Here is a 15,190-nt window from a genome sequence, read left to right as displayed (position 1 = left end):
TGTATCGATAGGACTTTACGCCATTATATCGTGCATAAAATCCCGATATCGTGAATAGTGATTTATAGTTTTTTCTTTTGGCATTCAGAGCCGCCTTTCGATCAAGCGTTCAGAGTAACTATCTGCGCTTGGTTTCCTCTAAATTCTGTAAGCTTCTTGATCTAGTTCTTCAGTATGTATCGATAGGACTTTACGCCATTATATCGTGCATAAAATCCCGATATCGTGAATAGTGATTTATAGTTTGTTTTTTCTTTTGGCATTCAGAGCCGCCTTTCGATCAAGCGTTCAGAGTAACTATATTGGAATATGAAGCGGCGAAGACAAGCGTGAGTTATTTTATCTCCCCCATTATGTTAGTCTGATGTGATAGCAGATCTAAAATAAACCATATTAATTGGTTCTAAAATTTAGTATGTGATAGCAGATCTCTGAAAAAAGCTTCTATTCAGTTCATTGAATAATTTTACTTACCCGACTTTTTATTCAGTTCAAAACGCTTTAGAAATTTAAAATATTTTGTGATAAAAAATCTCTAAGTAACTTTACACACAAAAGCCTCTTTACTCACTTGGATCTCTGAATAACTTTATTCACAAAACCCTTGATGAAACCCAACTGGTTAAGTGAATGTGAATGTGATGTTGCGCAACCCTAAAGGGCATGCAACAGTAAGATTCCTTTTTTTTTTTTCTTACCAGCGGCGAAAGATTCCCTTTTTTTTTTCTTACCAGCGGCGAATGTAGCATTCTGCATTTAACGGGGAATATTGTGGATGCGCAGTTAAATCGGATGTTGGATTTTGCATCCCTTTTATCATCATTGTTAATGCAATGTCCAGCGAAAGAAGCGGGTTTTCTGTGCCCATGAGCAAGAAGTGGGATTTCTGTGCTTATAAGGCCATGTATTTCTTAACCGTCCATTGCATTTTTTTTATGTTCAGTAATTTACCCTAAATAATTTTATGTAGTTCTGCATGTTGTCTCTTAATATTGAATTTTTGCGAGTCATATTTGCACACATTTTTGTTGCTATTGGAACTTCAGAATCACTGTGATGGCCTGATGGTCCTTTTTCTTTTAGTTTTCATAGATCATTTATTGTTATATTTGCTGACATTTTTGTTGCTACTGGAACTTCAGAATCACTTAGATGACGTGATGGTTTTTTGGCTGTCATAAATCATTTATGGTTATATTTGCTGACATTTTTATTGCTACTGGAACTTCAGAATTACTGAGATGGCCTGGTGGTTTTTTTTAATAGTTTTTTAGAGATCTATTATCTTTATAACCTTTTTCCTTCTTAAACTTTTTTAAAGATATCCTGGAATAACCATTCCATATGGTATATTCTTGTTCATATGGACTTCTTAATGAATAACCATTCCATATGGTATACTCGTGTTCCTAGTATGTTTATTTGTCTGATGAAATAGTGGTTTCTGTTTTTATAGGGTGTATCTTATGTTTTTTTAAGCCAGTTCAGTTCCTTAGTATGTTGTTTCTTAATATTGAATTTTATAGTTTTATAGATCTGTTATTGTTATTTAGAAATCTATTTTTTTTATAACTTTTTCTTTCTTTCCTAATAACCATTCCATATGGTATATTATTGTTCATAAAAAAAATCTTTTTATTTCTTTCCTAACAACCATGTTCATGGTTTCAAAAAGAGACAGATTTCCAGTATTTTGTCAATATAGGTGCCTTTTGTCTATCTGTTCACATATATGAAATATGATGCAGTTTGTATTTCTAGCCAGTTACCTTCATTCTTAATTAGTCCTTCTTTTACATCTTTATACAAAAGGGATGATGGGTAACCTGCTTATGTTTTGACATTTTTGTTGCTTGACATTTTTGTTGCTTGTGAATAATCTAATACAGCTCGGGAGTGCGTGATCCTGTCGCATATCTCAACGAAGTAAAAGAGATTTTCAAGGATAATAAAGAGAAATATGATGAATTCATTGAGGTTTTGAAAGCTTTCAAAGCCCGAAGGTCTGTACTTCTTTTTTATAAAGATGGGCATTATCAATCAATACCTGTTATTTTCTTTGGTCTCCATTAACTACAAATCTTAATATTGATGACAATTCTTTTGGCAATTCTGCAGACTTGATAGGGTTGATGTTATAGTTCGAGTAAAAGAATTATTTAAAGGCCATAATTCCCTTATTTTGGGTTTTAATGTCTTTCTCCCTAAAGGTTATGAAATTACATTTCCTTCTGGGCAAAAACACCTTGACTTTTTTCACCAAGCAACTAGTTATGTTAATAAGATCAAGGTAATGCACATGAGCAATTATGTTAATAAAATCAAGATAATGCAGATGATGATGTATTAGTTCTTTGATATTTGAAAGCTATTTTATATTTACAACCCAATTGATTGTAACTAGATGTGTTTTTGAAATGTTGAGCTGTTATAGGAGTCTTTGTTATAACATTCTTGTTTTGGTTTATTGATTTCAGACAAGGTTTCAAAGTGATGAACAAGTATATCCAAACTTTTTGGATATATTAAACATGTATAGATCTGGGAACAAATCAAAAGATGAAGTATACCAAGAGGTACTTTCTAGTGTTTTGCAAATATGAGAACATAAATGTTAATTTCTTCTAATTCTTTTAAGCTATGCTATTCTATAGGGAATTTAATTCTATTTGTTTGTATGCAGGTGGAAACGCTATTTTATGATCATCAAGATTTATTAGAAGAATTTAATCTTTTTCTACCAAACTAGATAGGTGCAAACACTATTTTATGATCTTCAAGATTTACTAGAAGAATTTATACTTTTTCTACTAGATGAGAGATTTATTAGTAGAATTTGCACTTTGACTACCAAATGAGATAGGTGGAAATACTATTTTATGATCACCAAGATTTACTAGAAGAATTTATACATTTTCTGCTCCAACTCCCATTTCCAATGTGCATTTCTAGTAATTTCTATTTGGTATTTACACAAAGAAATTGTGGTGAAGGCCTCTTATCTAATCACTATGTTATATGTTAAAAGAATCTCAGTGACTATGCTTTATCAATGTAGTTGTAAAAAGTACAAACCTAGACAACCCATTGAGAGTTTCTTCCATTTTATATTAACATATAGTTATGAATGATGTCATAATATTGATTGCAAATTCCTAAAGCTATGCACATTTTGGCAATAAACATTTTAATATTTAGTCAAAGTGGGTAAATATATTAGAGACTCAATTCTATTCCATGTGAAAAGATTAGAAATCTTTTTAATGCTTTTAAAAATAACCATGGTCAATTTCACAATTAGAGTTATGTTTGAGAAGGCAAAAATCAATAATAATTTGTAGCAAAAGCTGAATTCAACAAAATAAGGCAGTGAAAAGAAAATTGTTTGCCCTTCCTTATATTGCTGCTTCCAATATAGCATTTTAGTTTGTTTGTTTTGTTATTGCTTTGAAGCATATCCATGTTGAAATCTCTACAATGAATATTGTTAAATGGAAGGGTATATTACATAATGTTAGCATTTTAGTTTGTTTGTTTTGTTATTGCTTTGAAGCATATCCATGTTGAAATCTCTACAATGAATATTTTTAAATTTGAGGGTATATTACATAATGTTTTTGTAACAGTATGCAATGTGTTTGTCAATGGTGCAATGTGTTGGTCAATGGTGCAGAAGGTGCAACATAGAAATTAAGAACTACAATATGCATGTCATGAAGAATCATATTTTCTATTGTAGCCTCTACATTTTTCTCTTAAAACTGCAAATGTTCCAAAATCTATATATCTTCAAGTTTTTCTAATAAGATGGGTTCTTTCAAATATATTTTTTGTAAACATAGGATGTGAGATTGCATTAAATCATTGTTCCTTAGTAGATCATTTATATGTATTTGTAAGTTGTGGGTTTTTAGAGAGTGTTGAGGTATATGCATTTGTTTCAATGGATGGGTAATTATAGTGGAGTTCCCATTTTGTATTTTTTGTAGACGTTCTATTTCAAGAGAAATTTTGGACTCTTGTCTAGAATTGGTAATGGATAAACAACAGAAAGTAACTTGTTATTATTATGGGTAGTTAAACGTTACAATTTCAAGGTGTTTTTACCCAACATGTTCTATTTAACTGTTCCACCTTTCTTTTGGTTGAAAGACATATGGGTTATAATTTTTATATATCAATTTGACACATTTTCCTCTGGCCCATAGACCCTTAAATTAGACCCTTAAATTTGTTCTTATTTATCAGTCCCATGTTACTCTTTTGAAATTATAGTGACAATTTATAGTTAGTGTATTATAATGTTGTCAGTTGATTAGACCCTTAAATTTGTTCTTATTTATCAGTCCCATGTTACTCTTTTGAAACTATAGTGACAATTTATGGTTAGTGTATTATAATGTTGTCAATTGATTAAGTTCTTCTGAAGATTTCTTATTACAAACTGGAAACAATTCCTTTATTCTTTGTTTTCTGTCAAGAATTAACTCCCATTATAGTTGCAATTCCAAATAGTCTCTTTCCGCAAGTTCCAGTTTTATTTGGCTTACAACCTTTAGTTTTAAAAATAAAGTGGATTATTTAACATACTCATTGTTAGAATGCATAGTTCATGCTTCAATTTTTGTTATAATGTTCTTGTTGAGCATTTTTGTCCAATATTTGGAGTTAGTTATTAAATTCTAATCCTATTATTCTATGTGATTTCTTATTTCATCTAGTGCCGATAATCTAGGTAACCTGGATCTGTTTTTCTTTGGAACCTTCTTCCCACCTTTCTAGAGCACCTATATATATATATATATATATATATATATATATATATATATATATATAGATTATGGGTAAAGATCTGATTATGGAGCCAAAAAAACTTTTTCTTAAAAGCAAATGATTATCAAAAGCATGATTGGAATTGGCTTATAAGGAAAATGGAGAAGGGTATTCACCACTAGTGTAACCATTGGTTATCAAGATGGGTTTGACTAGTTCTAGTTAAAACAGTATTAGAAGCACCACCTGTCTTCTCCTAAATACTATCTTTGATCCCTACGGGCATTCTTTACAAGATTCAATGGCTCTTTTTCTAATTCATATGGTATGGTAGCTGGGAGAAACAAGGATGGCCTTTGGCTAAGTGGAATAAATTTTCTCTCCCAAAATCCCAAGGGGGCTAGGTTGTCAAAAAAATTTATTATTTATGCCTTGGTAGCCAAGAGTGTATGGAGGATAATAAATTCCAATGGATTATGGATAGAGGTTATTTGATCAAAATCTATGGATCCAGACTGGATTGGTTGAGGTGTCCAAATCCCACAAAAAGGCTTGATGTTTTAGAAAGCTCTTATTGATGCCCTTCCACCAATTCATTAACTACTTTGTTAGAAAGTTGGTAAAGGTGTCCAAGTGAAACAGTGACTTGACCCATCGGTGGGGTGCACTGAGGTATATCATTTTCCTGATCATATGATAACAAACATTCCGGCCAATGGATATTACACCTTATCTCAAATTGCAGATCCTCTAGCTTCAACAACATATCTATATGAAGATAAATATACATACCCATATCCTTAGAATTTCTAAGACATTACTTGTCCAATTTCATATCCATTAGATCTTGAGATTATGGAAATGGTCATACCTTAATGACTTAGTTAACCTAGTTGAATCCCCAAAAAAAAAAAAAAAAAAAAGATATCTAATCTAGTGATTCAATTCTGACCTCATCCATACCTTCATTTAGAGCTCAAGAAAATGATGTTCTAGAGATCTTCTCTAACTAATCGTTATCCACATGTTCATGAAAACTGACTTAGATGCTCTGGTTCGAGGTGACTCACTCTTTTCACTGGGCCTGAAGGTTCAGATTCTTCTCCACTGAAAATGAATCTCTTCATCTGTTTCAAAATTAGAGTGAGATCCGGATGATTACTAGCCCCTCAACTATCGTACAGAGGTTTAGGCCCAGTGATTATACCTTCACACCTTTCTTGCACAGATGAGGATTACTCCTTTAGGGAACATTATATTATCTAAGCGACCATGGATGTTTCGGAGCTCAAGGTTTAGATGATACTAAATATAGTATAATAGGCTGTGATGAGCCAACAACTAATACTGTTGCATCTATGATGAGCCGGCACCAAATAAAGGAAAGGGGAGCTATTATCAGCGTCAGGAACTAGTGGTACACAGAGCTATTTCTCAACCAGCAACTCTGGTCGTATGAGTCGAGATCTAAGGTTAGTGATGCAGACGCAGTTTCTTATCCATCACTAGTAGGATAGGTAGAGGTATAGGTAGAACCAGCTGACTAAGCAGTAGACCCAACACCCGTTTACCCAATGGCTAAGGTAAAGGCAGTTGGAAACCCAACAATAGAAGTTCTAATTAATCAGTCAGTGGAGATTACAGAATATCCACTTATACCTGATCGAGATCGAGAACCAGAAGCATATCAACTGGAAGCACCCTACGCAGCGTCTGTCTATCCAATACCATCATCTAACCCAACAACAACAACAGATCCTGTTCTGGGCCCATCATCCATCTCTTGACCAGCATCGTTGTAGATAAAATATCCACTTATACCTCGGTGGAAGAACTCCATTCTCGTCGTTGGACCATCCTAGAACGCTCATACACCTAACTTGTTATTAGTACCTATTCAGTGGTGGCTGCTAGTACCTATTAATCTAGGCGTAGGCAAGGGAAGGAACAAAGCTATAAGCGAAGGGATTATAAACAAGTGATTCATTTAATCCAGTAGTTGATTCAGCAACCATTGAAACAGTTGAAGATACATACCCATGCCAGAAAGCTAATCCAGCTATATAGGACCAATAGTTTATCCGCCACCACCTCTAGTACCAGCAGAAAGACCATTCACAAGAAAAGTAGATGTTTTTTCAGTCGAATATGTAGTTGACTCTACAGCAACAGGCTCAACCTAAGTAGATCTTGATGATTAAGCAAACGAACTAGTACCTTGTGATCGAGATGATGACCTTCGTGATCGAGTTGTGGATGATCCATAGAGAGACACATATAGGGAACTAAGCACTACACATGGGGAACGGGAACTAACCACCACATTACATAAAACCACCTAATGTAGTGATAGAGATAGTGATAAAGATGAATATGATGATTTTAGGTCTAGAGGTGAATGAGCTGAAGGAGCTTTTCATGATTGATATAGAGTAAAAGAACCACCAGTAGCCATGGTAGTAGATATAGCACCAAAAAAATAGATCATGTCGGTTCAGCACCAGTAATAGTAATAGAGCTAACAACATAGGTCTCTTTACCAAGACAAAACACAAAGCCTACAGACGCAGTGACAGTACCTCGATCCTTTCCATTTTGACATAGAGAACCAGTGTCCACCTTTCAGGTTAGAGAGCGAGATCCAGTTAGTTCCACATCAGAACCATATCCAGTTGCACCAGTAGAGTAAGAAACAACAGTTCTACCAAGATTCGATCCACCAGTACCGCTAGCAGCATATCCAGTAGGTAAATTAGTAGCAGAGTAAGCATCCTAATCACCATATGCAGATCCTCCAGGTCCAGAACCAGTCCCAGGCATTGAAACACCATGAGAAACGACAAGAACAGTAGTAGAATGCAATGTTTATTCAGTAGATTAAGAAAATGAACCATGACAGCAACATATAATCTAAAAGCTAAGGTAACACGAGAAGCAAGGGAAGATGAAGACCTAGTAGCAACACTAACCAGTAAAGTAGCACCCATAGTAGAAAGGGATGGAGATGCCTCGGGTGCAGTTTAAGTTGTTCAATTTCCAGATCAAGACCTAGAAGCGGATAAAGAACCAAGCCCAGAGATAACCCCTAGTTGACCAGTAACAATGTATCGCCATGATCACCATTTTCTATCCCTTGTTACTCCTGTACTAGCATCCCCATTCCTATTCCTTGCTAAATCCTTGTCTGAGAGGGTCCATCCAAAAGCTAACATAATAGGATAATAATTGTTCACAACTGCAAGAACATAAGTATAACTAGGTGGTAAGGCATAGGTTCAATAAGGTAATGCAGAGGAAGTATCCTAGCGAGTAGTTGCTTAAGAAATAGCATCAGCAAACGAAGAAGCATTATTAGTGAGTTTTTCATCCAATTGGAATCATTAGAGACCGAGATCACGAGTCAGCATAACAACTCCATATTGTTCGAAATTTCTGGCCATTTCAAACACAAATTAACTAGAGAGAGTAATGCTTTTTTTCTTGCTCTATCTTAGAGAGATTCACCAAAAATTTTCACCAAAAACAAAATACTATGTCTCTCTTTTACAAATGATTTTTACATTGCTGTGTAAAATCTTCATTCACATTTTACTTCTGTAAAAAGGAAAATTCTTATATTGATTTACTGATGTAAAAGCAATTTTCTTACATAGGTTTACTGGTGTAAAATAAAAAAAACTTTCACATTTACCCAAAAAGAATTTCTTAAATGCCTTGCTTGTTTTTCACATCGCATTTAACCAAAGTTATCATTTATTCTACTGCTCCACACCATACATTTAATTATGAATTTCAATGCATATACTCCTCAAGAATTCGGAGTGATGTGTATTGTCCTGTTATTTCCTCTGCATCTCAGAGCCCTCTTCTTCCCTAGAACCAGTTTTTTTTCCTCCTGTGTGCAATTACAATTAAAAGTCAATACTCACACATCATATGGGTTAACAAAAAAAATACATGCCGTATTAAAAACTTTAAAGCTTTTACCTAAAACTATGATAGTTCATTAAATACATTAATGTTAAAATCGTTCCATAAAACTAAAAAAAATTCATGCAAGTTGAAGAAGATCCTCGGATGCATCTCGCAAGGCTAACTCACACAAACCAAACGTTGTTTAATTGCCGAGGGATTGGTGGTTTCCGTTGACTTGATCGGATGCATCTCGCAAGGCTAACTCACACAAACCAAAATCTGTTTAATTGCCTAGGGATTGGTGGTTTTCAAATTGTACTAAGGACGTATGTCACTTGGTGGGGGTGTTCGGAGCCCTTCTTACGGATACCGCTTTTGCCAATAGGTGGTGCGGGAAAGTATGGGTGGTTTTGCCAAAACAACACTGCAATAAATGTGCAGTTGAAATTAATATTTCAACACTCCCCTTTAATTTCAACTGCTGGGGTTATGAGTCATACCCAGACATTTCCTCAAAAATTCAAAGCTTTTCTGGGCCAATGGCTTTGTCAAAATGTCTACAACCTGTTCCTGAGTCCTGCAATGTTGTAGAACAATTTCTTCATTGCTCACCAATTCTTTGATGTAGTGAAACCTTGTGTCAATGTGTTTCGTTCTCTTATGAAACACCGAATTCTTGGATAATGTAATAGATAAGCTATTGTCACAAAAAAATCACTCTTGCTTTTGCATGGTCTTGACCTAAGCTCCTCAACATCCTTCTCATCTAAACTGCTTGACATGTTTCTGCTGTAGCTGCCACATATTCTGCCTCTGCTGTAGACAATGCTACAATGGACTGCTTCTTAGAAGCCCATGAAATGGCTCGTGAACCCATGTGAAAAACATAACCGAAAGTGCTTTTCCGATCATCTACACTTCCAACCCAATCACTATCAGTGTATCCAACCAAATTTGAACATTCTGAGATTTTATATAAAATGCCAAACGTTTTAGTACCTTTAACATACCTCAAAATTCTTTTTGCTACCTGCCAATGTGCTTCCTTTGGCCTCTCCATGAATCTGGAAATTAAACTAATAGCAAACATTATGTCAGGCCTAGTTGCACTCAAATACATTAAGCTGCCAACTATGCTCTTGTACAAACTAGGATCAAAGTCCTTGCTGTTGTCCTCCTTGTTGAGTTTTAATCCCATTACTGTGGGAGTGATTGTTGCCTTGCACTCTTGCATATTAAATCTACCCAACACTTCATTTACATATTTTGCTTGTGAAATAAAAATCCCATTTTCATTTTGATCTACTTCTATTCCTAAGAAGTATCTCCGCAAACCCATGTCAGTCATTTCAAATTCCTCTTTCATGACTGTTTTGAATTGTTCAATGAGGTAGTCATCATTACGTGTAAAAATAACATCATCAACATATAACACAACAATTAGCAATTTACCATCTTTTTCTTTGATGTAGACGGTGGGTTGTCTCTCACACTTCGCAAATTCATTTTCGAGTAGATAGGAATCTATCCTACTGTACCATGCTCTTGGCACTTGCTTCAGCCCATAAAGAGCTTTCTTCAATCGGCACACTTTGTGCTCTTGGCCTTTCTTCTCATAGCCTAGAGGTTGCTCAATATAAACCTCCTCTTTTAACTACTCGATGAAGGTGGTAGCTTTACTCCTTGCTCGTGTCCCACAGGTCGATAAGATGCATTTACAGGTTCTTCCACTCGATATCTAGCTTCAACCCAATTAACAGGCATTGGTTAAAAGAGAACTCTTGAAGTAACAACAACCGCCTGCAAATTCATACTTCTAAGATACGCTTATTCAGTAAGTACTTTAGAGCTAAATGGTCTGTGCAGAACTGAAAATGGCCTTCCAATAGAATAGATAACAGTGGAACTTCTGTAAATCATACACCATAGCTATCCTTTCCCCCTCCTTGGTGGTATAGTTGTGCTCGGCTTGAGACAAATTCCTAATTGCAAAAAAAACAAGGTGATTGAGATTCCCTTCCCTTGGCTACACAAGCATTAGTCCTAGGGAAATGTTGGATGCATCTACATGGACATGAAATTCCACATTCCAATCAGGAAACATTAGGAGCACTTACCCACTCTTCTTTCAGCCTTCCTGTTACGATTCATATATTTATCAAACTCCCTAATGCATGTAGGTACATTTGCCCCGATGATGGAGTATACTTCTGCCCCAATGCTTGGATGGGGTTACCCACCTTGATATGAGTCACAAAAAGCTGATCCAAAGTACTATATCTATTCTTATATGCTTGAAAGATAGACCCACCCTCCATAGATATAGATTTTTTTCCACCCATGCTTTGAAGGGTATGTTCGCTCGCTCGGTTCTTCTAACTCATTCCTCTGATCTTGCTTGAAACGTCTTAATCTAACATGTAGATAATGGTCTTGACATGGTAGTTCAAATAAGTTTTTAAGTGGTTTTCACGTATATGATGAATAGACGTATTATTACGTACGTAATAATGTAGGTCCTAAGGGAGGGGTTGCTGCAAGTTTCAAAGTCCCTTGACCCAATATTCATAGTGCACACATAAATGTACTTTAGTTTCATTATGAATCTCATTTATGCACTCTTAAGATAGGGAGATAGATAGGAGATTGACTTAGAAATAGGTTATTAATTTACACGCTTGCTGAAGTAAATAAATTAAGGTTGGATTATTTATATAAGGTTATGCAAGCATTCATTCCCATATCTCCTTCTCTTTCCTCACAAGTATGGATCCCACTTTCAAATAAACAAACAAAAAATTATAAGGTTTATCCATAACAATCTATTTTGTGAGAGAATAACAACAATTTCTCCCATTCGCTCACATAACTTGGTGAGGATAGATGTAGCTTCATCGAGGAAGAATTTGTATATTGGACCTAACAAGGAGCATCATACCTTTCTCATTAGGGAGTTTTTGATCAAGTTATCTAGTTCTGATCCCACGAGGTCATTCGACTGACTATGGGTGGCCCGTTGACTGGCCATCGAATTCGTTCGATCCACACCATTTCAGAGACATGCAGTTTTTAGAGTATAGTCTATGCAATTTGACGAATAAGGTTAGACACTTACCTGTGTGGCTGTGGACATGTTTTGCAGGCTTCAGGACATGGAACGATGGCTTTTCCCACTGCTACTTCGTGCACAGGCGGTGGAACTCCTTTCATTGGTTGATGCTGTCTGCAAAGCTTTGGGACCCGATCTTCTGGTTGTGAATGTTGCATGCATAGCTCTGTCTTTTCTTAGTTGTCGAGGAGGTGTTCACATCCAAGCAGAGCTGGTTGCATGTCCCCTGTAATGATCTCACCTGCTATCGACTCCATGGTATGTGCGCTAGACGGATCAGCTGCTACAGGATTCCTCTAGGACATCCTGTAGCTGCTTCTCCTCCTGGGACACATGCTGAAATGAGCAAGGTTATATTCGTGGATGACAGGTCCTGATGGAGCTTTGAAAAGTAGTGTGTGCGAACCTTTGAATGCTTGATTTGTCCCTTGGGGAAAAAAATTTCAATATGAGGAAAATAGGGCTCTTTCCATGACTGTGCAGGAATACATAACCAGATTGTTGCATGGCAGTGGAAAGCGATGAAACCGATGATGGATGGCAAAGAGGGGTGGCTGTAGACCTCATCAACAGACTTCAAGCTTTAAATCCCTTTCCAGAATCGATTTTTTCCTGCCCGAAGGCTCTACATGATGTTTCCTGTAGAAATGCAGAACTTCCTATAGAAAGTCCTGAAACTTCCTATAGAAAGCTCAGAACTTCCTGTAGGAGGTTGAATCTTGGCCTGAAAGTGTTCAAATCTTGGAAAAAATGAGTGGCCATGGGGGGAGTGTATATGAGGATGTCTGGTAGCTTGGGATGGACCCATGTCCTCGTTTTGCGCAACCTTCTTTATTTGCACTGTATTCCATGCAACCTGCAATAATTTCAGAGATCAGACCTCTTTTTTTCTTTTTCTCTTCATTTTTCTCTTCTTTTTTTTTGAGAGAGACAGTAGGGGCGCCTCCATGAGGTTTTCACCCCCACTATATGCCCTGGGTGCCTCGGAGAGGTTTTCACCCAGGCATCTTTTTTATTCCATTTCTTTATTTTTTTGAGAGACAGCAGGGGCGCTCCATGAGGTTTTCACCCCCACTATCTACAATAGGCACCTCGAAGAGGTTTTCACCCAGGGAATAGATGCAGAAGCCTGCTCTACTACTAGCACCGATTTTTCCACAGTTTCAAGGAACTCTTGCCACGAAAAGGGGTTTCTTGTAGATTTTCAATCAATGCCCATTGACAAGCATGGGGATGGCTTCTTCATCAATGGTCCTGATAAGCATTGAACCATTTTCATTGCATTTCTCCACTGTATATGGTCCTAACCATCTTTTCCTCAACCTCCCTTTGAAATCCTTGTATCTTGAGTCATACAGCAGTGCCCAATCTCCCGACTGGAATTGCTTTTCATGAAGGTGTTGGTCATGCCATATCTTCCTTTAGAGTTGAACTACTTCTGAGTGGAGGAAGGCCTGCATTCTGTGTTCATCTAATCCATTCAGCTGTAACAATCTTTCACGTTGAGCATGGCTGAGATCTAGGTCGAGTTGAGCTGCCACCCTCAATGTGTTGTACTCGGAATATATGAACAACAAAGCTTTCTTCCCGTAGACCAATTCATAAGGTGTGAAACCTGTTGTAGTCTTCCAAGTGGTTTTGTAGGCTCAGGTAGCCTCAACTAGGCGATCTGTCCAATCCTTTCTGCTGTTTCTCACCACCTTAGTCAAAATCCCTTCCATTGCTCTATTAGTGACTTCCACCTACCCATTTTCTTGTGGATGATGTGGGGTGGAAGTCCTGTGCTTGATATTGTGATGAGCAAGCAAGTCTTCAATCAAGTTGGATGTGAACTGGCTTCCTTGATCGGTGACTAACTCTCGTGGGTAGCAAAACTTGTAGAAGATATTTTCCCTTAAAAACATAGCCACCTTTTCTTCTGTTGCGGCTTTGATTGCCTTTATTTCTGCCCACTTGGTCAGATAGTCGGTGCACACAATGATGTAAGACCTTTGCTTTGAAGGGGGGTTGATAAGACCCACAAAATCCATGCCCCACTTCTCAAATGGCTCGAAGGTCACTTGAGGTTGGAGAGGCATTTCATCCCTTGGAGTCGGTTCCCCATCCTCTGACATCGGTCACAGTGGCTGATGTATCTTCTGACATCTTGATGAAGAGTAGGCCAATAGTAGCCTGCCTATCGATTTTTGAAGGCAGTCCTTTTTGTTGCAAAGTGGCCTCCACAAGGTCCGTCATGGCAGGTTAGGAGGATGTCAAAGAATTCCTCCTCCCTAACACACTGCCTCAAGATTTGATCTGGACCAAGTTTAAACAAGTTGCCCCCAATCCAAGTGAATGTGGCACTCTTCCTTACGATTCTGCTCTTCTCCTTTGAGGATAGATGCGGAGGGAACTGTGTTGAGACCAATTAATTTTCTATATCAGCAAACCATGGAGAGAGTACTGAGATAGAAAACAGATGTTTGTCTGGAATCTAGTCATCCACTGTTCCTTTGTCACCTGCAGGAAAATCCAATCTAGACAAGAAGTCAGCAACAACATTTTCCTTACCTGGCTTGTCGACAATAGTCAAATCAGATTGCTGCAACAAAAGTAACCATCTAATAATAGGAGCATTGACATCAGGCTTATTCATTAAATATATAATCACAGCATGATGAGTGTGTACAAACGTTTGATAACCAGTGATGTAGTGTCTGAACTTGTTTAAGAAATGGACTACAACCAGGAACTCTTTCTCAGTTACATTATAATTCATTTCTGCCTTGGACAAGTTTTTGCTAACAAAATATATGGAATATGGTAGTTTCTCCTCAACTTGTCCTAAGGCTGCCCCTATGGCTTTGTTCGAGGAATAAGTGTGGATGTGGAAAGGTAGGGCCCAGTTTGGACCTCTCAAGATTAGAGCGAACACCAACTTATCTTTCAACTCATCCAGTGCCCCTTTACAATTGTCAGTCCATTTGAACTCGACATCCTTCCCTAAGAGGCCAAACAATGGCGAGGCTATCTTGTTGAAATCTTTAATGAATCTTCGATAATATCTTGCTAAGCCTCGGAAACTCCAAACATCCCTTACCTTTTGTGGAGGTGGAACCTTTTGGATGATAGCAATCTTGTTAGGATCCACCTGTAACCCTTGGCAAGAAATGGTATGACCTAGCACGGTCCCTTCAGTCATCAAGAATTCACATTTTTCGGCACTGAGGGACAGGTTCATCTCAATGCACTTGGTTAGAACTTTTCCCAGATTAGTCAATGCTTCTTGGAAGTTGGACCCATAAGGTGTAAATTCATCCATATAGATTTCTACCGAATCATGGACCAACTCAGAAAATGTGCTCAATACTGCTCTTTGGAAAGTGGCAGGAGCGTTGCATAGCCCAAAGGGAA

This window comes from Pinus tabuliformis, chromosome 2_2 (assembly GCF_031772625.1).
Source record: "Pinus tabuliformis cultivar Carrire ecotype Pingquan chromosome 2_2, CPIR1, whole genome shotgun sequence".
NCBI lineage: Eukaryota > Viridiplantae > Streptophyta > Pinopsida > Pinales > Pinaceae > Pinus > Pinus tabuliformis.
The sequence above is the reverse complement of the archived record's forward strand: the minus strand, read 5'-3'. Positions refer to the sequence as shown.